Source organism: Ambystoma mexicanum, chromosome 2q (assembly GCF_040938575.1).
Source record: "Ambystoma mexicanum isolate Mex_15411 chromosome 2q, UKY_AmexF1_1, whole genome shotgun sequence".
NCBI lineage: Eukaryota > Metazoa > Chordata > Amphibia > Caudata > Ambystomatidae > Ambystoma > Ambystoma mexicanum.
This window is the reverse complement of record NC_090924.1, coordinates 287,162,617-287,174,786: the sequence shown is the minus strand read 5'-3', so window position 1 is coordinate 287,174,786 and position 12,170 is coordinate 287,162,617.

Here is a 12,170-nt window from a genome sequence, read left to right as displayed (position 1 = left end):
GATGGTGTTTCTTTATGTAAGTTTAGAACAATGTACGTTATAACTTGGGAGGGGCTGTTTGTTTTTTCTTTGCTGGCGATTAGCTTAAGAAATGAACAATGAAATTTCGTTTGCAATCCAGTTGTCCCTTGTCTTCAGTCTACCGGGCTAAACCACTCACAATCCTAAATTTCAATACTGAAAGGTCACTGGCATATTTTTTTAAATATTGAATTCACTCATTTGTTCAAAGCGAGTGATTGAACAAAAAGGTAATCTACGGTAGTACGCACATTTTTTTGGAACCATGTGAAATTCCCTGCGATATCACACAAAATTCTATCATTTACCATTACCAGCCCATATTATCGCAAAAACACGCTCCATGTTTTAACTGCCTGGTTGAATTTCTTTCATAATGTCCCTCAAAAGATTAATCTGCTCTATGAGATCATAGCCGTAACGATTATTTGGGAATTTCGCATTTACGTTGCCTGACAATATTATCCTACTGGCGGGAAGCGTAACCAACCACTTCTCTAATACTAACGCTATACATCTAATTATAGAGTTGGTATGTTGCATGCCTGGAGGATCGTAAAAATGTACGACAAGCCTACAGTTAGAACTTTCCCTGAGACCAATGGTGATCATTGGAGCTAGAATATAAGGAGACATTTTGGATCATTTTAATTCCCATACTTTTATATACATTTTTGCCCCAATCAGAAGGTCCACTTTTGGAAGACCCTTGCCTTGCTAAACTGCTGGTTAACTAATAAGAGGTAAAACAATCAATCCTTAGAGGCTCAGTGAGCAAGATTCCTTGTTATAATACTACTGCATGCTGCAATCAAAACTCAAAAGTCTCCCTATTCCCTAAAACGTTGTTATACTATGACAGGGAATCCACCTCAAATAAGCACTCTGATGCTTTATTTCAGTCCAAGGATCTATATTGACTATTAATAGTGTTTTTGGCGAAGGGATTCTTGGGTAGTAAAGGGCCAATTGACTTCCTGGAGAAGTCGGTGCTAGGGTAGTCCCTCTCTAACTCAATTTCCTCCTGGACCTTCCCTCCTCCCTAACCTGGGCATCCATAACTGGGGGTATTAGTTCTACTGCAAGGTGACCCCTACTGTATCTTGTTCATTCTAGAGCTAAGTGTGACTTCCCTAAGGCGTTGACTGACTGCCTCCCTAAGGGTCTATTATCTTTCCCTCTCCTAGCCCTGCATAGTGTTCTAGGGATGTTAGGGATGGTGCCTCCTTCAACAAGGTACCACTCTCTCTCTCCTCGCACAAACAGTCTCACCTGACCATTCCCTGCACAGGGTCCAAAGATGTTCTCCCCCCAACCCTCTGTTATCCCCCGTATGTTGCACTCCGTCCTTCCTACCTCCACCTTTAATGTTGTCTCCCTTCCTATTCCTCAATCTCTCTACTCACTACCCCTACTACCTTTGATGTACCATTTTTCCTTTGCACCCTAATATTTCAGCTCTTTGCCACTACTACCTCTCTGCTACTAATGTCACCTCTTGACCACTACTTCTACTCCACTACTACTACTACCTCTCTACTACCACCACTGCTTCTTAATAGCACCACTCCCCTACTTCCCCATCTCTACTTCCACTTCTCACTACCACCCACTAGTATCAATACTTCCACCCTCCATGACTCCTCTACTCCCACTACTACACCCACTTCCTCTAGTCACAACCACCACTACTTGCGTTCTAGTCTTGCTCTACTTCTACTCCACATACTGCTTACTCGCATGCACAAGCAGTCCACAAACCCCTCTCTCCAATAGTCTATGCCCTCCTTTCACCCTCTCCTCATCTGGTTTCTTGGACATCCTCTTCGACCTCCTGTCTTCACACCAACTAACCCACAGTAAACCATTCACACACAGCATCTTAAATACCCCACCCCATCCCCGGATTAGTAACTTACCCTATCCAATCAGTTAACTTTCTGGAGGGGGTGTGACAGAGGAAGGGCTTAAAGAGGTCTAAAAACATCTATAAAGCCCCACCCCTTCTCCATCATGTTGCTGGCTATATTTCCTTATTTGGGCAGTGCAATAGCCCATAGGGAGTCCTTGTTCATAACCACCGAAGTTCCGGTTTCAAATGAAGAACGGCAATGGCTCTAGCAAGGTAAAACATTGTAGAGCTGGTCTGTCCACGGGTGGTCCATGGACACTTTTCAAGGCTCAGGATGGCTGAATCCTCAAGAACACACTGAGATTGGTTTGTCAAACCAGTCCTGGGGTTGAAGCACAGCTCAGGGTCTTCGCAGATCAGGCAGTCCAACATGTTTCACCAGGCCAGATGCAGGAAGGGATGCTGGGCCTCTTCAGGAGTTTTCTTCGGATCTTCAGATAGCTGTTCCTCGACACAGGATTCTCGTCTCTAATGCTGATCTGAAGAAATGGCTGCAGGAGTTCTCTACTTATCCAAAATCCTGTCTGCAAGCAAGTCTAAGCACACCAATGGTAAGGACCTGACCTATTCAAACAGCCAGAAGTTCTCCAATTGGGTACCACTGTGGGTTTCGCTCATGTCCAACACACAGATTTTCAGGCACCATGAATGTGGAGTGGGACCAGATAGTCTCTCCCGCTTCCTGAGCCACACATAGAGAAAGGCTTCACTAGCCCATGTAAACTGGGGTTTTCCGAGGCAAGTGCAGGACCTTATATGGGATTTCATAACCGAACAAGTCAGGAAGAAGGCTAAGTAAAAATATGGCCAAAGAACTAGCGAACATCACATTGGAAGGCTATTTTAGGGCACTACCCACGTTTAGTAGCCATATGCAGTAAACACGAATCTGCACACTAAAACTAACACAAATATGGTAAAAATATAATTGCTGCCACCACCTTATCTTCAGGCACATATAAAAGTAACCAAAAATCCCAAGTGTAAGAGACAAGGGGGGGCACACAAGTATCCCCATCGCACTGCTTTGTAAGATGGTGTGTGCAATGTTAAAAAGGTACAAGGTGTGAAACGTCAAAAGGGAAACATAGTTTCCCAGTACTGATTGTCTGAAAGACTGATCAGTTTCCCCATAACAAAATGAGCAACAGGCCATGGTGTGAAGTTGAAGGTTTCCCTCCTCTGTACAAAAGTCAGGACAGGTTCAAAAGCAAAAGCAACAACTTTGGTGGCCCATAGAACTATGGAGGGAAAGTTGCCAAAAGATACATCTTTCCTAACACTCGCCAGCCCTCCTCCCCTCAACCCCATACTAGGTGCAGAGGAATCGAATCCGCCCCTGGATGGGTTTCCTGTTCCAGTCAGTTATACATCCTGGACAGCCCATCAGCATTGCTATGTTGTGTATTTGTCCTATGCTCAATGGTGAAGTCAAAGCATTGAAGGCTTATGGACTACCTGAGCTATTTAGGATTCCGACCCATCATATTAAAAAGCCACTTTAAGGGTTTATGTTCATTCTGCACAGTGAAGAGAGTCGCAAAGAGGTAGGGTATCAGCTTCCTAAGGGCTCACACTATGGAAAACACTCATTTTCCTCAGTCGCTCAAATGAGCTCTTGATCCTTAAGATGGCGACTAATAAACCATTTAGGGAGTTCCCTGCCTTTGTCATCTAACTGTGAAAAGACAGCACCTATCTCAGAGTCAGCAGCATCTGTCTGCACAATAAAAGGTCTCTGATAATCAGGTGCCCTGAGAACAGGGGCCTGACAAAAGGAATCCTTAAGGCCTTGCAAGGTCTTCTCAGAGTCCTCAGTCCAAGTGACTTTCTTGGGTGTGTTAGGAGTTGTCAGGGCAGTCAGAGGGGCAGATATGGTTCCATAGTCTGCATTAAACATTCTGTAATACCCAATGAGGCCTAGAAAAGCTCACACCTGGGTTTACGCTGTTGGGATTTCCAGTCTTGTACAGCCTGTACTTTGCTGGGAAAGGATGGAAAAATGTCCCACCAACTTAATTCTTTTATTTTATTTTATTTTATTTTATTGTTTAACGCGCAGACCTAGCTCAAGAGCAGTGGAGTGCTGTGCAGAGTGTTGGTGGCCGGTATTTGGGATAGCATCCTTTAACAGTAGCGCAGTGCTGTGAGGTCTGTGTATCAGTATGTGCGCCAATTGGAATTAGTCCTTGGTAAGTTGTTGTGAAAGAGCCATGTTTTGGGGGATTTGCAAAATTGAAGAATTGTGGGAGCATTTTGAGCTGACACCAGGATCGAGTTCCAGTGGGTGGGTGCATGACAAGAGAAGTATTGTGTGTGGGTCCTCTGCTGATGAATTGTGATTCAAGCTGGTTCGACATGTTGTGATTCAAGCCGGTTGCCCAAGGTAGGTCACTGAACTCTGACCAATCTGACACTTGGTAGCCTTTATTGTTAGGTTGGCCTGCTGAAGAGCCTGCAACACAATCCCAAGGTGTCCAACATGTTCTTCCCAAATAGGGCTGAAAACTACAATATTGTCCAGATAAGCCACACAGAGGTCACCCAACACATTCAGGACGTGATTGACTAAACTTTGAAAAGTGGCAGGTCGATTCTTTAAGCCAAAGGGCATTACCTGAACTGGTTAATTCCCTCAGGTGTTAAGAATGCTGTCTTTTTCTTGGCATTTTCCAATACCCTGCAGTAGGGTCAATGTGCTAAGATACTTGGCAGTACCTAGCTTGTCCACAAACTCATCAGTTTGTGGAAGGGAGTGTGCATCTGTTTTGGTGTCAGCAATAAGAGCTCTATAATGCACACAGAATCTCAAATTTGAGGTTCCTGCTTTTGGTACCAGAACCACAGGACTTGACCAAGGACTACTGGAGAGCTCTATCATCCCACGATCCACCATTTTGTTGACGTCATACTTTATGTGGTATCTCACTTTGTCTATTATCCTATAGCTCCTACATTTGGTAGGCATGCTGTCCCTCATGTAAATGTCATGCTAGCACCAAGGTGTCAAGCATGGAGGGAGTGAGAACAAGGGTGAAAACTACCTAAGCAAAGTCTTCACCTCAGCTTGCTGCTGTGAAGTCAGCTGGGGAGGCAACTTGTCATCCTCTATGAAGCAAGAAATAGGGCTCCCATTTCAAACCTAGGAATGAATACCTCCAACCTATTCACATGGACCATATTTCTATTGGTTGACAATATTAGCAGTAGTTCTCTCAATAGGAATTCTTTGGGCACTTCTCCCCCCTCAGTTGTCCACCCAACAATCTTCTTGTGTTCTCCTCAACATGTGATTGATGGTTAAACATGCCATTGAGGTTACAGACTATATTCAGGAAAATAATATTGATATTACCTTCCAACCAAGACCTGGCTATCGGATACCTCTGGCCCATACTTGGCTCTTGCCGTGCCTGTTCATTATCATATTATTAATTTGAATAGAGTCATTGGTGTTATGGGGGGTCAGTATTATTTTTAGAACATTCCTATATATTCACCAAGTTAACATTGAATCGCCAGAAGCGGTAGAACCTTTACTTGTCAAACTTTGTGTTAATCCCTGTACCTCTGGTAGCTTATTCATACTTTATAGACCACCACATAAAATACCCTCCTTTGAAGAACAATTTCTTAAGATGATTTACTCATTTGTGAAACCAACCTCCAACATTGTTATCATAGGTGATTTTAATTTATGGTGTAACAACATTCATGATCGTACAGCTACCTATGTTAGTGGTGCTCTTGGAGACCTTGGATTTAATCAGATTGTTATTGTTCCAACACATAAGGATGGCCACATCCTTGGCTGGTTGTGTACCCTGGGCATCCATGTGGATTACCCAGAGATTATTTTGGTCCATGGTCTGATTGTTTCCTTATTATTTTTACCCTTCCTGTTCCTCAGTTACAACTTCAAAAGGTAACTCCATTCTCACTTGCTCCTTTCATGGAGTTCTCTGACTATGACTCTATGTGTTGACCTCTTACTCTTTCCCATGTGTTCTTGCAGATTATTACCACCAGAATATATCCACAGCCCTTCAGAGTATTGCACCCTTGAGAGTGTGGAAATCCGGGAGGTGTCTCTTCGATTAGTCCCCGGGGATCTGTCATCCAGGTGGCCAGGACACAGCCATCGCTTTTCAATCCAGTTCCAGGGGCTGTGGCTGGGCCAGTGCAGGAGGATCACCTGGGTGAGGGATCTTTGGGGAGTGTGTAGTGCCACACCAGATGGTGAGACACGGTATCCCCTTCCCTGTAACACCTTTACCCCATCCTACTCAGTAGGATATTTAGGAACTCTACCCTCCCCCCTTTCCCTACACAAACACTTTCACATGGACAGTCCACTCTGCTCTAGGAGAAAACAGACTCACACCCGAGCAGTGTAAGTGACATGTCCCACTACTATAGTCAGGCAAGGTCAGGCAATGAATGTTAACCACTCACACCTGACTTTCATTAAGCTTCCCCACATGGATAAAAGGCGGAGCATGAAAGCACACTCTGAGCGAGGCAAGGCACACGAAAGAACAGTGTTTTTAAGCCAGCAGCTGAAGGAAGTGAGAAAGACTGGAAACCAAGAAGGGTGTACCAGAAGGGAGATACCCTTGACCTTTATGATGGAAATCTGTTACTTTCCAGAGTCATCCAGAGTGAACAGCATAAGTCCAGGAAACAAGACTGAAGAATCCTGCATTGTGTGTCAGAGATAACCAGGGCCCTCCTACATGGCTGATCGAGTCAGGGAAGAACAACAGCCGCTGTGGTTCTGTACTTGGCTGCAAGATTGAAAGCAGATCCAGAAAGATCAACACAGCTGGTGAGTTGGGGAGACCGATGCAGGACAGGTCTGTGTTGAAGTTATGGTTGCAAGCAGCAAATTCGTAGAATGAGCGCAAGAAGCAAGATGTATAAAGTGTGTGATGAAAGACGCAAGGCAAGCTAAATTGCTGATGGATGTTTAAACGAATAGAGGAAAGATACAACGCCTGTGACAGAGTGGTCTAGCACGGCAAGTGTGCTCAATCGAAGTTCTCTGTAAGGTGTTCAGCTATAAGTGATAAAAAGGAAAAGTAGAAAATGAGAATGAGAGATTAAATGAATCGAAGTGGTCCTGCAATGGTTTAAGCAAAATCCATCGCACAATCGAAAGTCTTCAATTTCTGACATGGTCTGAGTCCGAAAGTGGAAGACCACTTGAGAACATCGTGTTTAAGGCGGCCGAGCCCGAATGAGAGAGATCTGTGGTGAATAGTGAACCTGAGAACTTGTGAATGTGGAAAACCTGATAAGAAAGTAACTTTATTGTTTGTTTGCTATGTCAGGTCCTCTGCAATAAGAGACCTTGGGCCTCATTACGACTTTGGAGGCAGCCATGCCCTTAATAAGGGCATGGCTGCTTCCAAAACCGTGTCCGGGTCTGGGTTCCCTGAATGGGGAAATACACCGGCCATTCCGAGTATGGAGGGCCCGGTATTTCCACCTTCAGGGACCCCGGGCCCGGTCCTTCCCCATTCCCATTCGAGCCCCCATAGGGCTCAATGGGAATGGGGAGGGAGCTAACAACAGGCCCATTCGAAATAGGCCCGTTGTTAGCTCCCTGGTCCCCTCGCGGGTCCCGCGAGGGAACCTCGTAATATTGCGGAATGGGTTTAATGGTGCCAGCACCATTAGTGGCACCGTTAAACCCATTCTGCAATAGTTATAATGAGGACCCTTGAATGGTAAAGAGACTTTGGCACAGAAGGCCTTGACACCTATGCTTTGAACTATATCCTCGTGTCAGAGAAGCCAAAGTGTGTGCGAAGCTCGAATGTGCCCCCTTGTCCCATACTAAAAACATGGGGAAGGGAAACCAACTGCTCAATTATCCGGACATATTCTTTCTTGAACACTTAACTTTTTGCATACATATTTGTCTCACACCTTTTGTATTTAGAAGTAAGTATTGGCTATATGTTTATTGGTATATGCCCTTTTATTTTGACAGAGAATCCACCAGGACTGCATTATTTATTATTTGATGGTCGTAGCTTATACCCATCTTTAGGTTTAGGTTTAGTCCCATAGGACTCAATGGGAATCGGGAAGTGGAAACACCGGCACCATCTCGTGATGGTGCCGGTGTTTCCACGTCCGCCTGCAGGCGGGTGGTGTTAAACCCGCCAAGTCAGACCTGGCGGGAATGACACCTCCGCCTGCAGGACTCGAGATCACCGGTATGGAAACAACAGTGGCAGCGGGTTTACCGCCACCGTTATTTCCATACCAGGTGATCATAACGAGGCCCATAATCCAGTACATTGCTAGAGGCAAAAGGAGTGGGCATCTCCCATCCTTCTTTGACTATGGCAAGGGGTCACCGGATACAGTGACCAAATAAGAGTTAAAAGTGGCTAAAGCCAACCCCTTTTTGAGGTGCCTCACTGTAGGCAAAAAGTAAGTGTGGCATCAGGAGATCCTATTTCTCCTCTGGGTCTCCTCAAGAGCTCCAATCATATATTTGGGAGTCATATTGAACCTCTCAACTAGGACATTGGTCTGTGGATGGTGTTCAGATGAACATGTATATGACACCTCACATTGCTTCCACATGTCCTGGAAATATTTGGAAATTAAGTTGCTGCCTCAGCCAGAGACTCATTCTTTAGGGAAGCCAACCCTAGTAAATATGCCCAGCTCTTGCAACTGACTTGGCAGTCACAGTCTGCAGTGGGATGGTTTCAGGATATCTTGTGGCATGATCAATGACCACAAAGATAAATGTTTTGCCAGAGGATGTAGGAGTATCAAGGGGACCAACAACGCCAGCTCCTACCCTGTCAAATAGTATACCCACTACAGGTAGTGGTACGAATGGAGCCTGGACTTTTGCACCACTTTTGCCAAAAATCTGACAAGTAGCTCAATGGGCCTCATTACAAGTGTGCCAGTCCGGTAACAACAGTGCCGGTAATCCTACCGGCACCGTTGTTACTGGACCGCCACACTACGAGTCTGCGGTACTGGTGCTTCAGTGGTCCCCATTCCCAAATGGGAATAGGAATTTACAATTACCGGCGCCTGACTTCCCGGAACGCCGGGGTTGTAATGCCCCGATGTTTCAGGCAAGCCAGGTGCCAGTAAAATGCAGAAGTCCGGTGGCAACCTTCCAGTTTTACCGGCACAGTTACCGCCAGACTTGTAATGAGGCCCAATGACTTTCTAACTGTGCTACTAACTTAGGCCAGTATAAGGGCACGCTTAACCTCTCCTTAGTTTCCTTGATGTCATGATGACCTGTAAGGGGGACCTCATGTGCCAATTCCAGGAGAAAGGGTCTCACCCGAAGTGAAACTACCAACCTCTTATGGTCTCCTTCAGAGTACGCTTTGGGCTCACTGAACAGGAGCCCACCTTCCCAATAAATCATATGCTGCCTAGAGGATTCACCCTACAACTGGGAGCAGGCATGTCTCCTTAGGCCTTCAAGTGATGGGCACTCACGATGGCCCTTACTGAACTCATTCCTTGAGGGACTTCCTTCAGCAAGCAAACTTTGTAGTTTGGGTTGATCATAGGGATTGAGCATTTTCGCAGCACCTCTTCCTTGTCAGGCTTAGGGGCTTGACCAACTACCTCCACTTCAGTGGTAGATGAGTTTAGGGGAATATTCTCTTTCCCTCTTTTAAGTTCTTTCTCTCCTTTAGCCTTAGGTTTCATCCACATTGCAATTGATCTCTGCATGCTCATTGTACAAAATGTACCAAATAACTAAATGTAATTTCAAACTTGGATACCATGTCACCTCACAATATTTGGCCTAATGCGCCTCATAGTAATTCACACTCACCCTGCACTACTCACTAATCAATGCAATATGTGACAATCTATGGACCCACAAAACCTTGGTAGCCTTGCTAAAGACCTTTATGGTCGAAACATGTGTCGGCATCACATGTTAAACAATGCAAATTAAACCCTAAGAGTTTACTATATTAAACATATCAGGAAATTGATTCAACCTAATAAAAACCAATGAGGAACAACACATTTTGTGGACTCTACCTACCTACTCAGCTGAGTGGGGGCAAGAAGCTTTTTGTATACTAATTACAGCACAAGCACCATTTGAGTAGAAACTAAAACCAAGTAACCTATGTCTTGCACCTCACAAGCATACTCAAACCTGTAAGCCAATCAAGTATATAATGTTTTTCATTGTTCATACTGAGTGTCATGGATGGGTAGAGGATCCAGAACCACTCACAGAAACTCTGGAGGAGCCTTGAGATCCTTGTAGTCTGGCCAACTCCAACTGGTGGACCCTTTCAAACTCCGGCTTAGCCATTTTAAAGTCAAACTCCTTCTCCCCGAGACTCCACAAGCCTAAGATTCTGAGAATGACATTGAAACATGGGAAGACAACCGTCTTCTTCTTCTGCATTCCCAAATGTGTCAGTAACCACAAGCTCATTGCTACTGCTGGGACCTGCCCCAGCATCTACTGCATCACTACGTAGAGGCAAAGGAACATTCTTAGACAACCGGTGATCTAGCAATTTCTGCATGAGATCAGCCTTTATACCAGAGGATGGCAATCGTCTATCTATACACAACCTTTTTAAATGTTCTACTTTCATAGCTCTAAGAGTAGACATTGCAAATGTTTCCATATTGAAAAGAGTAGGCAACTGTTATATCACTACTGACTTCAGATTACTGTTGTGTGTAAACAGAATTATGATACTACACCAGTAAACAAAATTGGTTGGGATACCCAAAACCTTATATTCACCGCTGAGCAACAACTTGTTAAGATGGCTTTCTAGAATCTGGCCTGGTGGGCAGATCTTACGAGTCCAACCTAGTTATAGTGAACAGGGGAACTCTGAGAGGTTAGCCAACACCCAATCAAGGTAGCAGTGGGAACTAGGCAAAGCTATTCTCAGGAGGGTGTGAATGGTGTCAGGGATCCACAATGAGTCCACTCAGTGAAGCAATCAATAATTCAAATGAGGACATACCAAAATACTATATCTATTCTAGGCCCAAAACACACACTAAAAAAATTAAACAAGCAGATGATATTATCGTGCAACACAAACATATGCATTGTCACCATAGGTTCTAATATGCATTCAATGATTTCAATTAATCAAATAAGATAAGTATGTGATGCATTAAGATGAAACCAAGTGACAAGAAATGTGCCCTAGCTTCAGAAGTCCCAGAATGTATTCGACACAAGTAAAGTACTTGAGTTGTTGAAATGTTCCACAGAAGAGATGCAACATAGTTACTGGTAAGCACAAATGTGTTCTTATCTTTCAGGTGAAGATGCTCAAGTGCAACAACCAAAAAAGTATGCAACAACCAAAAAAGTATGGAATAGAAGGATAGAAAGAGACTTATTTTCAATGTTAGCCTATGGAGGAGAGAGGGGACACATGCTTTGTGTTTACTTATGCCCCTGACTTTGATTTTTCCAGAGGATTTGTTGGGTTGACTTGGGGTTGCTGGAGGTTGGTTTTCCCACCATTGGTTCCAGTGAGAGGTGCCCAGGGGCTGTGGGTGCAAAGATTATTCTGGTCGGACCCAGGAGCAGAGTGCAACCCATGGTGATGGAGAAATGTAGAAAGCACATATGCAGACCTCTTCACAAGATGGGGGAAGGCGAGTTCCAGTGAAAGCCACTGCACGCAGACGACGGTAGGTGTCCTTCCAGACATGGTTGAAAAATACCTTGAAGATCAGTATCCGTTGAAGCTGGGACATTGAAATTCATCAGGTAGGCGTCTTACACCACTAGCTGGCGATCAAATGTGGAACGGCAACAGTTCTAGTGAGGTAGCTCACAGGGAAGCTGGTCAGTCCAACGGGTGGTTCAGGGACACTTCCAAAGGCTCAGGACGGCTGGATCCTTGATAATATGTCGAGGCTGGTTGGTCCCACCAGTCCAGGGGTTAAAGCACCACTTTGTATCCTTGCAGTTAAGGTAGCTGAACAGGGCTTCACCGGGTCAGATGCTTGAATGGATGCTGGGCTCCAACACTGATCTGATGAAATGGCTGAAGGAATGCTCTTCTTAGCCAAAATCCTGTCTGGAAGCAAGACCAAGCCCTCCAATGGTAAGGATCTGCATCCTTCAAACAGCCAGCTGGTGTCCAATCAGGGACCACTGTGGGTTTCACTCATGTCACACAACCAGACTTTCAGGCCCCACGGATGTGGAGTGGGACCAGACATC